The sequence below is a fragment of the Periplaneta americana genome, chromosome 5, assembly GCF_040183065.1.
Source record: "Periplaneta americana isolate PAMFEO1 chromosome 5, P.americana_PAMFEO1_priV1, whole genome shotgun sequence".
In the NCBI taxonomy this organism is placed as follows: Eukaryota; Metazoa; Arthropoda; class Insecta; order Blattodea; family Blattidae; genus Periplaneta; species Periplaneta americana.
In genome coordinates this window covers 118,525,394-118,534,262 of record NC_091121.1, presented here as the reverse complement: position 1 = coordinate 118,534,262, position 8,869 = coordinate 118,525,394, and the positions used below count along the sequence as shown (strand labels likewise).

Here is an 8,869-nt window from a genome sequence, read left to right as displayed (position 1 = left end):
ATACTATTATTAATTCATTGATCAGCTGATTCTATACAAAGGTTAAAGTCGTAAATGGTAATGAGTGGTTTAGTTACAATGTCTGTATGTCGTTTGTTGAGGTTAAGTATGACAAGCACAAGTTTTTGTGCTATCTTCTCTGTTATCAAAGAACGACAAAAATGTTGTAGCATTATTTGTTGGAAACTGCCCATATAAGTACTGATTTGGAGAGGAGGTTTAATGCGAAGTTTAAATTACACTTTGGTAAAGATGCGATTCCAACATTTTACTAACCCACTGCGGGGTTTCCAGGTTTCATTACTGCCAATATATATCTTTTTTATGCTAAACTCCAGAACATGGATTGCACCCTTCCCCTCTACCCCCACCGCACCTACCATGCAACTACTTTCCTTGCAGACTCCTCCCTCTCTCGCGTTCTCACGCTTTATCTCGCTCCGTCCGAGACACGCGCCACCTCGAAACATCATGGCGGCCACTGACGATCTCCGTAAACATCGCGCCGATGATCCGACGTGTAGCACATGGTGAAAAAAGCGGGGTATCGGGGCTGCGATTATGATCCGACGTGTAGCACATGATGAAAAAAGCGGGGTATCGGGACTGCAAGCACCGATGATGATCCGACGTGTAGCACATGATGAAAAAAGCGGGGTATCGGGGCTGCAAGCCCCGATGATGATCCGACGTGTAGCACATGACGAAAAAAGCGGGGTGTCAGGGCTGCAAGCCCTGACGAGGGGTGTCGGGCACTGAAAAGTGCCTTTTGGAAAACATGATGCGCATTTGACAACCCATCACCAGTATCTGTGCGCGAAGTTAATTTCATGTCGCCACCACATTTAGGGCAAGTGTACGTACTTGCTAATAAACCTTTCTGCTGCAAAAACCGTATCAAATTACTGATATCGCTGCTAAAGTTATGCACGGCGAAAATATCAACGAACGATTCCATGTTCCTGGTAGAGTAACACAGTCGCACATCCAACCCTTTCGCACGTCGGCACAAAACTGTCGCCACGCCCAGGGGGGTGCAACTTGATTTGAGTTATTTACAACGTGAACTGAGAGACATCTACCGACATTGGTAAGCAATAAGTCCTCGTTCCTTCAATAATTCCTCGAAAAATGGCAAACAAATCAACAAATCGAATTCTGCGTCGATGTTTTGCGTACCGGTATGTGTTTTCATTCGTATTTCAACGTGTTTTGGGTAATATTACTCAGAAGTTTTGTGCTACACGTGTTTTCTTCTATTGAGGTAAGATGATATTTACGTACTTATTTTGCATTGGAGATCTGAGATTATAAATGAAACATAATGAGCACTTATTGTGTTGTTTATTTATGTATTCGTGTCTTTTGTTAACGTGTGTTACATGTGTTCACCTATGCTATTCTGAGAAGGAGGTGATATTTAGTACTTATTATTTTACAAATGGAGATTTATTTGCTGAAATTATAACTATAAGTGAATAATTATTGTGATGTAGTTTTAACACATTGTGATTGAAGTTATTGTGAGGTGACATGATTGATACGTTTCAAGCAAACAATGCAAGAATTAAACACATAATATGTTTAATTAACTTAATTGATTGATTAACATAATATGCATTTATTATTTAATTACTTATTAGGGATGTAAGAAAAATCACTAGTATTGTCTGTCATTCCAGCATGTCCCAGAAAACCTGCGTAAAAACTTGCTCTGTGCCTGGTTGTCTGGGGTCAAATAGAAGAGATTCGGACTTACCATTTTTCCACTTCCCGAAAAATGTTGAGGTTAGTAATATTGATTACTTAATCTATATTCCTTTAAATTACTCTTGTATTTGTACCTACAGAGAGTAATACAGCAATGTTTTTTTTAGGCGAGTCCATTTTTATATGCTAAAACCTAACCTAACATTTAAGCGCGTGATTAGCTGTGCAATATTGCAGTAGCCAAACATGTTTTGTAATAATAAAAATATCAGTAGTAGTTGCCCAGATCAGCTACACCAAATAAAGTGCAATCTTCTATTGCTTCACAGGTTTCTGTGAGATTTATACAGTATAATGTAAAACACGTGGTTTTATTTTGCAGCCACAAATACTTTCAGCATAAAAATCGTTTAATGCTTACCTGTACGGTATATTCTGATGCATTGTTATAGCCCGTCTCTCCATTTCTTACAAGTAATAACACTAGAGAGTTTAAGAACGCAATACTAGAGAAATAGACAATTTCCCAAGTAACCTAATTAAGATTGGCCTCTCACATGTTATGTTGGTAATAAATTAGTAACATTGTAACAAATACGGGAGGAGCTACAACAATACATAAGTATAAAGAGATGTCATAGGATTTTTATTTTGAAATTATTTGTGCGTGGAAACTAAAATCACATGTTTATGACTATATAAATCACACAGAATCCAGTGAAACAAGAGGAAACTGTGTCTCTTTTGGTGTAGCTTTTCAGGAAAAATACCATATTAAATATAAAAATGGATCAAAAGAAAAGGTTCTTATTTAGTACTGTCACTAGACAACCCTACTTGAAATGAAAGTATCTGAGAATGCGCAACAGTTTTTGCATTTGCATGTACAAACTTGGACTACTCCCGTTTCACAAATTGTTGTTGAAAACAAAGCTGGCATTGTCAAAAATGCCTAGAAATTCTACAAAGTAACTACCTAATTGCATATTTTGCTAGTTACATAATCATAGAACTAGAAAGAGACTCGATCTGTATGATATACGAGCTTAGAGTTTCGAACAGTATCATAAAATTCGTAGTTCTTAAATGCCCCAGAATATACAATAGACCCAAGGTTGTATGATACTAGAGTAGGCCTATTCTATTTACTGGTAATTCTAATTAATACTTCTACATTTTACAGGGCTGTACATTGGGCAGAAAGTATAGGTGTAACCTATACCGAACATACTGCTACGACACTGTTCAACAGAGTAGTATGCAGTCGTCACTTTTCAGAGACTGATTTTAAAACAAAAGAGAGAAAAGGTCTCAACTGGTCGGCAGTTCCATCTTTGGATGGATCAATCACAAGCGCACATTCAGACTCACAATCGAATTACCCTTCATCCGCACAACTTTCTTATCCTTCATCCATTCTATCAACTATACGACTTTTACCAGAAAATGAACTTACCCAATTGTCTCCTCAAAAAGACCTCAAATGCCTACAACCCTCTAAAACCTATCAAAGAAAGTCCACAGGCCTGTGTCCCTCCTCCTTTGCCAAAGAACACATTGCAGTCCCACCAACACCAGACATATATTACTGTTTTCATATAGCATGTCATTGTATCAGTTTGTTTTCTAGTGAAATTACAGAAGTAGCACATAAATAAACATTCTTCAACATAAATATCTCATTTCCTCACAATAAACATTGTACTTTGCTGAGAAAAATGTGTTAAAATGGTTTATAATCTTGAACACTTGCATAGTATACGAATTTAAACAATTTTTACTTACAAATGGCAATGTACTGCGTATTTCTGATATTAATAGAAGTATGTAAATGTAAAAGAATCACTACGGAGACTCACAGAGTGTGCCCTGTTAGTGCATGAATAAAGTGGCTTTTAAAAGCCAGACGAATGCATAATAATAGTAATAATGATCACTGAGAGTTGTTCCTTATTATTTTGATAATTTAGTAATAATACCTGTACAATATATTTTGTGTTCTTTGTGCTTCTTCCACATTCTTTTATGTTACTTTACAAATAAATATTTCTGGAACACTATTGTGTCTATTGTGTTCATTTGTAACTATGCTTGCTCTGCTCGATCCATATTGTGCTGTAGAGGAGGAGGCGGCTGTGTGAAATATGAGGGTAGTATGGATGTGTGGAGGGAGATGAGTGAAATTTTGGTTAGGTTTCGAGAAAAATGCAATTTGCAGAATTAAAATTATCCGTGACTTTTCATTTTTATGTGGGGCAAGTTTATAACCATCTTTCTCAAAATTCATGGTTTAGTTTAGTTTCACAATTACAAACAGATTTTTGTGATGGTAGTCATTCTCGCATTTTACTTTTACTCCATTTCCTGATTCAAATAATATAAGCTTCAACAGATTTCATGCTAAAAAGTTGACATTTTTACAGCATATTCTGACAAGTATGGTTAACAAAACTGCTGAGACTTTTTTTTGGGTAAAGTAAATATTTTCAAAATTAATATGTGAAATATTTAGTCAGACACAAAAATTGAATTAAAGATTTTTAACTCTCTGCATTCGAAATTCAAATTATGGATCTGCTGTTAAATTATATGCATCATCGACATATGCATGTCCATTTTTTGTCAGACCAGTAACATATTTTGTGGGAATAGATATGTTTTAAAATAGGTGAAAATAAAATAATAATAAACTCTAAAGTTTTCACCTGGTACTGCTGCAACTTACGGACATTAATACTAATAACAAGAGGTTCCTGAATACAGAAATTAAGTCGCTAGCTTAAAAAATGGAGAAGGAAATTTAAATCTCTAAAAGTTCCCTTTCCATTCCTTCCCAAACTGAAATACCAAGCTGAGAACTATTGATTGTTGTTACAGGCAGGTGGGCTGGGAAAGGAGGATAAAATTATAATCAAAATGCAATATAAATAGTTCTGTACATTGTAGTGATTTTTTTTTTAAATAGACCTTCGCCTTTTACAAGATATATATGCAATATTGTATATAATACAATAAAAAAAAAATTGCATTCAAACATTTCCACCAAAAGTGAAATGTTTTAAAAGAAATAATTCATTCTGTACTAGTAAATAGAATGGCTTGGTATAGTAGTGAACGTAGTTACCGACACAGCAGTAGAGGTGGGTGGTAAAAATGCTGTTACCGTTTTGTTTACAAAAGACTACAGATGGCTCTACGGTCGTCCTGGCAGCCTATGTTGGCATTGTTTTAGCATTGAGCTGCATATCTATCTGTTATTTGTCTATGCGCCACGCCAAGACGTCCAGCGTCACCTGTTAATTTCGCCACCCCTTCTTTCTCTGATTGGCTTTTCGTGGCTTAAGTCCCGTTAACTCAACGCTCCTTTACTCACTCACCCGCCCGCCCGCCCGCCATCTAGATGCATGAATTTACATTAATTTATGCACTTAAAATACAACTTAAAATCGCTTCATTATAACATATATATCCCTCAACATTATTACAAGCGAAAAAATATTGCTTTCATGATGATTTATCTTAAATACCATCACGTCTACACACTAATTTATTCTTGATGATTGACACTTGCAACCCGCATGTTGCACTTTTTTTCTTCTTCGTGAACATATATACGAGTTCCGAATTTTTTCTACCAAGAACACGTGTTCTCCAGAGAGACTACTGAGGATTCCGGCTGCTGAGGTGCTGAGGACTAGAGGATTCAAGTCTTCAACAATGAAGACGAACACATGAAGAAGAATAACAACATATACAACAAGGACATAGAAGAACAGAATACCACCCCATGAAGAGATAGAGAGAGAGAGAGAAAGAAAAAGAGAGGAGAGAGAGAGAAGAGAGGAGGGAAAGGAAGAGGGAAATTACCCTCCAGCAGGTAATTTTTTTCCTCCACAGCTTATGTTGGCATGCCCCCCCTTCATTACCCATAATTCCCACCGTCCCCTAGTGACTTAGGGAGGGGATGGAAGGTGCAATGTATGTTCTAAAATTTTCCCAATAGAGAGAACAGAAATTACATACCATATGTTTTAAATGTTATGTTATTTTTTCTTAGTTGGCTACCATGTCTTTATAACTTTATGTACGAAAACAAAGTGTTGTATTCTGTCCTTGTAGTCAACAGCTGTGTAATTACTAACATTAAGCTTTTGAGTTCTGTCCGCATGCACAGCAATTTTCCAAAATCGATTCGAATGTGCATTGCAGTGCCATCTATAGATAAGATAGTGTACTATGTCATGCCTCTGAGTGCTCCAGTGTAAGCTGCATGGTGAAGAGGGAGGGTACTGTACCGTTCGTTTGAACGACTCAACGACTCCGACTCATCACCACTGGTGACTGTTATTTCGGAACTGTTATTTGGAACATAGTATTTTTTCGGAACCGGAACCGTCGGAACTGTTCCGTGAAAAGAACAACTTCGCCCATCACTACTGGTCAACAATGAAAATGTTTCTTGCTCAAAAATAGCTAATTCTTATGTATTTTCACCTGCTCAATTCAAAAATCACCATAAAAATGACATATTAGCTCTTGCTTTGTAGATAAAATGACATTTCATTTTTTAGAGTCAACATTTTCAGTTTGGGGGAAATTTGGTGGAAATTTTGTTTTGGGAGTTGGCACACCTGTCAAATAACACAACACAAATGTTCTTCAGCTGTCTGTAAGTTACAAACATAGGTATTGTTGCTGTCACTGTGAATTTCATATTATTTCTGCTGTAATTAATGCAGAATTTCTGGTTTGGAAGTGTTTTAAGGCGTAAAATTTGTAAAAATGCCACGAAAATTGTGTGTTTGAAGTAGAAAATGAAGACTGTGTGGAACAAGAAGAAGAACCCAACAAGCCTTCCACATCCCAGGACTCTGATTTTGAGGAAAAAAGATGATAAACCGCACAGACTGAGTCAAGTGGAACTGAATGATCTCATTAGAGACCTTGACCTGTCAAAGGAGAAGGCAGAAATTCTAGGGTCTAGACTACAGCAATGGAATCTTCTCGAACGTGATGTCAGGGTCTCACAGTACAGACAACGTCACAGGGATCTGCTTCCCCCCTTTTTTTTTAAGAAAAACAATCTTGTTTGCTGCGACATTAATGGCTTGATGAAATGTTTGAATTTGAACCATGATCCAATTGAATGGAGGCTATTCATAGACTCCTCCAAGCTTAGTTTGAAAGTGTATTACTTCACAATGGCAACCGTCTTCCTTCTATTCCTGTTGGTCATGGAGTTCACATGAAGGAGATTTATGCAAATATGACAGCCCTCTTCGACTCAATCGAATATCATGAACACAAGTGGAAAATCTGTGGTGATCTAAAACTCATTGCTGTACTCTTAGGAATGCAACTGGGGTACACAAAATATTGCTGCTTTTTATGTATGTGGGACAGCAGGGATAGGAAATCACATTATATTCAAGCAGACTGGCCTGCAAGAAATCATAACCCTAGCGAGAAAAATGTTGTTGCCGAGCCTCTCGTGGACCCAAAAGATGTTCTTCTTCCACCCCTGCATATTAAGCTGGGTTTGATAAAATATTTTGTCATAGGTATGAACCAAGAAGGACAGGCCTTTAAGTACGTAAGAGAGAAATTTCCGAAATTAAGTGATGCCAAAGTCAAGGAAGGTATTTCTGTCGGACAACAAATTCGAGAACTTGTAAAGGATCCTGCATTTGACCAAGTTTTGGCGGGGAAAGGAAAAGAAGTTTGGGAAGCCTTCAAAGGAGTTATTCATGGATTTTTAGGCAACAAAAGAGATAACTACACTTAGTTAGTGACAGTGCTCCTGCAAAAATACCATCAACTCGGATGCAAAATGTCCCTTAAAATCCATTTTCTCCACTCCCACCTAGACTTTTTCCCTCCTAGTTGTGGAGCCTTCAGTGATGAACACGGAGGAAGGTTCCATCACGATATTTCTGTTACGGAACAAAGATATCAGGGCCGCTGGAATGAAACAATGCTTGCGGATTACTGCTGTCTTTGCGTAGGGATGCTCCGGAACTCACTTACAAAAGGCAAGCTAAAAGACGACGATCTCATGAAGCCACACATGATTCTCTTCAGACCCAACCATCTGCCAGGTATTCTTCCATAAATTTAGAACTCTTAGAATGTAACTGCCATTTAAAAAAAATTAAATGCACTTTCAATGTTGTTGGCATATGTAATTAAAATGTATCGTTTTCTCTTAATCCGTTAAACTGAAATACTTCCACCTATTGTGTATCACAGAAACTAGAGCTAAGAAAAATTTTTCATTGTCATATTCGTTTTTCTCAACCCAAAATTAGTATGAATTGACTCATGAAGTGCAAGAAACATTCAAACATTTTTTTTTTTTTTTTGTTGGCCAGTGAAATGATTCACCAATTTGCGCGTCTTGAGTGCGCGGATTGCGTAAGTACTGTTGCAAGATGTAGTGCAGGTGCAGCTCTGAATGAGAGTCGTGTGACCACTTTACACTGTTCTACGGTCAGAATATCACTCTTTCACGTAATTTATATAATATAGTACTGTATTTAAATATTGTTTTTGTAAAATATACACTTGTAAGAATGATAACTACAGTTTACACACACTGCACTATTAAAACTAATCACCTACAACCAATTCTATTTAATGTCTACCACTTTACTCTCACTTTGAAGTGAATAGTTCTTTATTATGGCCTGAGATTGTGTCAGTGGAACAAAAGAATGAAATTGTAAGAAACCTCGTACCACTTTTGCTTGTTGGTATCCTGAGTAGAAAATATGGCTATGTTATTTGTATTCATTAATGGTAAAAATTTAAAAGGAATACTATAAATAATATTAATTCCATCAAGCATTAATTTAACATTTTCATGATGAACATAGACACAAACTGAGTGCGTGCCACTTGTTCCAGGGAGTACACATTCCTTTGGTCTGAGTTTGAAAATTTTGAAAATCCTATTTTGATATACGGATATTGTTTGAAACACTGATAAGTTTTCTTAAGATTACATAGTATTAATCTTTTCTGTTTGTGAACTCTCTTTCCATCTTCTTTAACTGAAACACAGTTCTTTTTGCCAGCCATAACCTTCCTCACATCATCAGAATTATAAAACTGAACAACCTTCCCTACTATAAATGTTCCCAAACTTTTTCCCGATTTA

The 8,869-nt window shown here is 36.7% G+C and overlaps 1 long non-coding RNA gene across 1 annotated transcript; it reads left to right on the top strand.

The window, feature by feature from the left end:
* Positions 1–1,035: 1,035 nt before the first annotated feature.
* Positions 1,036–3,770, top strand: LOC138700105 (uncharacterized). Its single transcript, XR_011332203.1, has 2 exons — positions 1,036–1,788; positions 2,894–3,770. It is a non-coding gene; the product is annotated as an uncharacterized lncRNA (long non-coding RNA).
* The last annotated feature ends 5,099 nt before the right edge of the window (positions 3,771–8,869 follow it).